Here is a 6475-nt window from a genome sequence, read left to right as displayed (position 1 = left end):
AGGGTGAATTGTAACAAATACAATACTACATCAACATTAACACACTGTTAGGTATATTAGCAATGTTAACACATTTCACAGGTTCAAACCTACTTTTAAATGTGCAGTTGTTGTTGTGTACTTACTGTGTATATTAACACCAAGTCACCAGTTTGTTACATATAGCCACAGTACTTGATAGAGATTTGGTCCTTCATTTGCCTCTGAATGGGCTAAATTCATGGGACAAGGTCCAGTTCTGGTGTTTAAAATAGACATACAGTTGATTTGCTGTGTCATATAATTGTTGAAGTTGGCTAGGTCATTCCATTTCATCCCACAAAGATGGAATGCTTAGATAGGTGTCTGGTGACTGGAGGCCAGTCTATGTTGTGCTGCCTTTATTAGGTTTATAGAAATAATTGTTACAGAGCAACATTGAAATATTATATTTTAAGTTTGTTTCGTATTATTCAGTCTGTAGATGTAGTTGTTTCTACCACTTATTTCATAATCCTTTTAATATGGCAATGAAAGCTATCTGAATTGTTTAACAAAAAAGTAATTAGGAATTAACCTGTCTTAATATCCAGTAGTAATTGCCATTTCCTAAGTGTTTGTGTAGCATAAATATTAAATTCCCAAAGAATCAGCAATACCAGCTGAAATGTGATATGTGTGCATGTTAAATTCATTCCATTGCAGAGGAATCTATGATGGTAATGAGAGGAAGATGTGATCCTGGGTATCCACTATAAACTGCAAATGTTGGGGCAGTTTTACTAACACACACGGAGAGGCCACATTATCAGGCGCACCTAACTTCGATATGATTGTCCGCTCAATCTCCGTACAGCATCATACATGCAGACATTTTTATTGAATTCAGGTGTGTAGATACCAATGGATTGCATACATGTGTTTACTACCATTACTGATACCACTCCATGATGTTCTTGCTGAAAATACTAGTTCAAAGAAGGCATGCACTATTTGGCTACAATATTAATAAAAATAATAATTCTTTACATTTATATAATTTGAACTACCAGGGGGCGTTGCAGCACCCCAAACCCCTGACACAACCTTACAGGTTCGAATCCTGTAAAAATGCCAAAAGGGACTCTGCTCTGTTGGGCCCTTGAGCAAAACCCTTAACCTGCAATTGCTGAGTGCTTTGAGTAGTGAGAAAAGCGCTATATAAATGCAAAGAATTATTATTATTATAATTATAAGGTTTATTCTTATACCTTTCAAAACAGGCCTTAAACAGAGTTGAAACAAACCACCACCCAATCCTTTTGTTCTCTTTCTCTTCATTCCTGCATTACTCCCAAATGAGCTTTGTCCACTTCCACCTCACTCCAGCTTGCCCAGATATGGCAAGGCGGTTCCTTTAATCTTGGACCCGGGAGCACTTCCGGTGCTAGGGCATAGCCCAGTAGAAGTACTTCCAGACCAATTGGAAGTCCCACAAAGTAGGGACTGTTGATCCCTTCAGCTCTCCCTGGCGGACCCCTCATAACCTCACAGGGCTGCATCACAGGACTATTGGTTCCAGCATGCCCCGCAACAATCTGTGAATCTTACCTAACGTTTTAGGGGAGAAAATGCCCTGAATGAATTATCTTACCCAGTCTTCCTCCTTCAGTCCTGGCTAGGATGCCAGTCTCTGTGTTCCATCCATTACAATAGCACTTTTCTCACTACTCAAAGCATTTCAGTGAGTGGGGAGTCAATTCAACCACCACTAATGTGTAGCATTCATCTGGCTGCGATGGCAGCCATTTTTGCAACAGTATGCTCATCACACATTAGCAGTTAGGTGGCAATTCAAGACAGGGGATGATTAGGGGGCCAGAATGACTAGGCTGTAGTGGGCAATTTAGTTTGTACATCGGGATACACCCTACTCTTTACAAAGGATACCCAAGGATCTTCCATGTGTGTTCTGGCGTATGCAACAAGGTACCCGATGTGTACCACTAAAATGCAGAATACAGTATTAGGTGATAGCACCAACTTGTATAGTTGGCACCTGAGAAAAAATGGTCTGTGGATCCACTGGAGTTTTTGCCATTGCCTTCTATCATTAGGATTATCACTATGATGCCATAGACAAACTATTCTTCATTTAACTGTCCAGCTTTTGTCTCAGATAGCCCACATACAGAATGATGTATCATTTAGAAATATGCCAAATATTGAAATTGATTAATAATACCTACCATAGCCTCAATACTGGAATACACTTTTAACTGAATGTGAAATATTTTTAAACTTTTTGTTTCAGGTTTTTTCTTAAATAATTGGACTTACTGATCTTAAAACATTAAACATATAAACTGACTGGTTATCCTAAAAGATGTATAACTAATATGAACTTTTGCTAGTATAGCCACTATGACCATTGTGTGGCTACTATGAATGAAGATGGAATTTTCTCATAAAGTTTGTTTTGTGATTTCTATCACCATCCCTTTTTAAATACTGTATGTACTCTTATGTCTAGTTCAATGTTCAGAATTTAATCCAGTCTTGGTTGTAACCTGGAGCTGTGTCCAATTCCAAATATTGAGTGAACAAGACATCTTTTAGCATTGTAAAAAAGTGATCAATCGACTCCACTATTCGCCTTGTAGTAACAATGAAAGAAGGAGATACCAAGTTGTACTTCTGAAATGGCTCTCAGTAAAAAAGACAAATTTCTACCTTGAGTGTTTTGCCAAACTCCAAAGCCATAAACTGAAGTTAAGCAGGGCAGAAAACGGACATTTTACCAAACATTTGCTTTTACCTTTTTCTTCTCCACACATTATTTCATGATGCAGGAATGCAGAAGTTGATCATATATCACATTAAGATACACCATTTCTTTTTTTCAAGACAAAACCTTTAAGTAAAATTTCAGGAACTATTTAAACAGTTCATTTTTCAATGAAAAACCTTTAATGTTTGGATTTTAGAATTAATCACTGCAATACATTACTATATTTGGCAATGGTCAGAGGGAAATTCTTTGAAAGCATAAATAAATAATAGCTTGGATGCATTTGATAAATGTGATTTTACAGACTTGAAATATTCAAACAGTATACCTCATGTAAACAGTTATTAATCAATGTACTCAGCAAAAAGAATAAGAAAAACAGATAAGAACCATACACTGTTGTAGCCCTTGAATATGAGACTAAAGAAAGCAACTTCCAGCCATGTGATACACAGGAACGTTTGTATATTGTCATATTTAATATTTGACTGATGTTAAACTTAGCAGGCTGGTGGCTCACTAGTTAGCACTCACCACTCCAGGGTACTGGGCTCATGTACAGTCCTATTCATTCTTTCTTCATCCATATGATTTTTCACCTAGTTTTCTTCCATTTACTTTACTCATGCCGAAAACATGCAAAATAGATTAACAGACATCCCTATTTTAGCCTAGAATGGGTGTCCATGAGAGAGTGGCAAAAGATGAATTAGCATTCGATCCAGCATTGGTTTCTGCCATGCACGAGGTGCTACTGACATAAGCAGTTCTGGCTCTCTGTAAAGTGTTTTGAAATAATGCATAGATAATTAGTCATTTCAGAAATACTGTAAACCATAAAATATAAGCCCAAGAAAATTTGGGGTTTTTTTGGTCACTATGTTTGCCATAATAATAATAGCCATAAAGCATCACTAAAAATTACATTAACGTTCTGTTTACTGTAATTCACAATCTGAAGTGAAATGGGCTCTTTCTACCAGTTGCAGTTTCTTTTTCCATTGGTAATGCAATGAAAGGTGCAAGAAATTCACACATAGCAGGCATCCACAAAAGCAGCTAGGTGTTTCCGTTTCTTTGACCATATTGTTAAAATCCTCTTGGAAAAAGCAATTAGGAATTAAGATTGGTCTTAAAATCAAGTTCAAGTTGCCATTTTGCAGCTGTTCTTGTAGCATAAATAACAAATCCCCAGGAAATAAGCACAATGCCCAATAGTATCTGGAAAAGAAACAGACAACGGAAATGAGACTGTTGCATACATTAAACACCTGGATACCTGTGTGTATTCATTTGTCAAAAAGACTTCATTTGACTGCAGTATGACCAGAATCAGTCTTGGTATCAGAAAGAACATAGTATCATAGCCGTCTACTGCAAAAATCAAGATTGGGGGCAGTTTTACTGTTACAGTAAATGCTTAAGGGCCACTGAAATCAAGTCCTGACCAGTACTAGATGGACAGACACCACGAGACTGTCTCCTTCATCACATACAGCATCATATGCACTTACATTGCTCAATTAACACAGGTGGGAACGTACCAATCGCTTTTAATTCAGGGATAGAAAGGAGAAGACTGAACTTTAAGTAACTCTGAATGCAGCATAGAAGTAGGTAGGGCACAGCTTGGTGCAGTGGTTAGTTCTACATGAATTAACGTTTTACCCAAGATGAACTGTAAAAGTCAAGTAAACTTGTTTAAAAAAAAGCGAAAGCGCAACTTACTTGATTCCCTTTTTTGTACTTTTGCTGTGTTTTATCTATATAATGGGATAAAAATATGAATTCGGCCTAACAACTGCAATATATTGATTTATTATTCGCCTCAACGCTTTAAAGAAAACAACAACATTTTTGTTCTAATTTGTCTGGAAACAGTAAACAATATATGATACTCACAAACATATAAATTCTCTCAAGCGCACGCCGACTAAAATAAATCATTTCAGACTCTCGTTTAAGCCGCGCAAGGAAATAACTTGGAGCAAGCCGCTGGTATCACTATGGCAACTAGACTGGCGCCGGAGATGACCTTATGGGATATTTAATTTCCGGTTCCGTCTTTGCTGAGATTAACTGTCGAGTACATGGCAGCAGGAGGCTCCAACTACAGTTCGTGTTCTCCCCTAGAGCCAGAGAAGGGAATTGCTGTAGACCGGAGACGTTATGGGTATCAGGCCCGGACCGCTCACAAACCTCAAAACGTCATTTGGAATCGACAATTAGTCGACATTCTTGTTGAGGAGGAGTTAGCGTTTAAAAATACGTACATGGAAAGAATTTTAGTGTATCAGGAGAAATACCGTATTTTGCCAGCAGAAATGACGGGTATTATTCCCTGCTTTAGAATGGATAAATTAGGTTAACAGAGCCGTTACCTTAACAGACTCATCATTTTGATAGGTATAGATTCGGAAAAATCATGAAATCGCAACGATCTTTTTTGGAAGTGTAACATGTAATAACTGGCCTTTATTTTATTGTTTTTGTTTTTTTTGTGGATTCGGGCTAGTAAAGTATTGTATGGAAATGAAAAAGCAGATGATTTTCCTAAATAAGTTTTGTGTGGAACAGAATTAGACTTTGAGGCTATTTTAAACTGCTCATTTAAAAGCCAATTTTTAGGGAATGGCAAAACATTTGGGAGAACAATGATAAAGAAAGGCATTTGTTTCAGTTCAAACTTCTAATACGGGGAAAGAGTTAATGGTGTCCTCAAGTTAGAAAGGTCAGGTTGGGGATCATGCACTGGTACAGCATATTGCCAGACAAACAACACGATGAAACAGCTTGGGTTGAACCCCCCAGTGAGACACGCAGTCCAGCCCTCCCCCCCAAAATGACCATCTTATCTGCCATAGCAAGGTATTACATGGGCATCCCCTTGGCCTGGTCCAGCTGCTTGTGTCCTCAGCAATGAGAATCATGTGAACTGGATCACCATCAGAATCATGCCACATGGCCGTAGTGCTATAACCGATGCTCCCTCAAAATACAAATAATGTGCCTCTTTAGGGCTCCACGAGCAACTGCTCATTCATCACAAAATCAATTGAGTGGTACGTAAGGATTCTCTGAAGAGACAAAGTACTGAAGGAGTCCTGTCTTTGTCTCAGAGTGCTGGATAACATCCTTGTCTCACAACCATATAACAAAAAAGGAAGCACGAATAGTCTATAAAGACTTGGACCTTCTTCCTTTTGCAATCATATTGGGAGCAACACACATCCCTATCTAACAACATCATGACCCATGCTCTCCCATTTTAGGTACTGACTTTACAGGAAGAATCACTAGAGACATGAATGTCACTTCCGAGGTGAGTAAACGTCTCGACAAGGTTGACAATCCCTCTGCAGACAACAAACAACATTTATTTATATAGCACATTTTCATACAAATGATGTAGCTCAAAGTGCTTTACATGATGAAGAAATAGAAAAAAGACAAAATAAATAAATAAAATTAGGGAACACTAATTAACATAGAATAAAAGTAAGGTCCGATGGCCAGGGAGGACAGAAAAAAACTCCAGACGGCTAGAGAAAAAAAAAATCTGCAGGTTTTCCAAGGCCACGAGACCACCCAGCCCCCTCTAGGCATTCTACCTAACATAAATGACCTCAGTCAGTCCTCATTGTATTCAGGGTTCACATGGAAGAACTTGATGATGACGGTCATGTAGACTTCTGGCCTTTAATCCATCAATGTAGAGACATCACA

General features: G+C 38.1%; 1 long non-coding RNA gene across 1 annotated transcript; it reads right to left on the bottom strand.

Annotated features, from left to right (window-relative positions):
• Positions 1-3670: 3670 nt before the first annotated feature.
• On the bottom strand, positions 3671-4787 carry LOC120532185. Its single transcript, XR_005634244.1, has 2 exons — positions 4652-4787; positions 3671-3970 (listed from the first exon to the last, which is right to left on the bottom strand). It is a non-coding gene; the product is annotated as an uncharacterized LOC120532185 (long non-coding RNA).
• Positions 4788-6475: the final 1688 nt, after the last annotated feature.

Source organism: Polypterus senegalus, chromosome 7 (assembly GCF_016835505.1).
Source record: "Polypterus senegalus isolate Bchr_013 chromosome 7, ASM1683550v1, whole genome shotgun sequence".
Taxonomy (NCBI): Eukaryota; Metazoa; Chordata; class Cladistia; order Polypteriformes; family Polypteridae; genus Polypterus; species Polypterus senegalus.
Note: the sequence above shows the minus strand (reverse complement) of the source record. Positions and strands in the feature narration are given on the sequence as shown.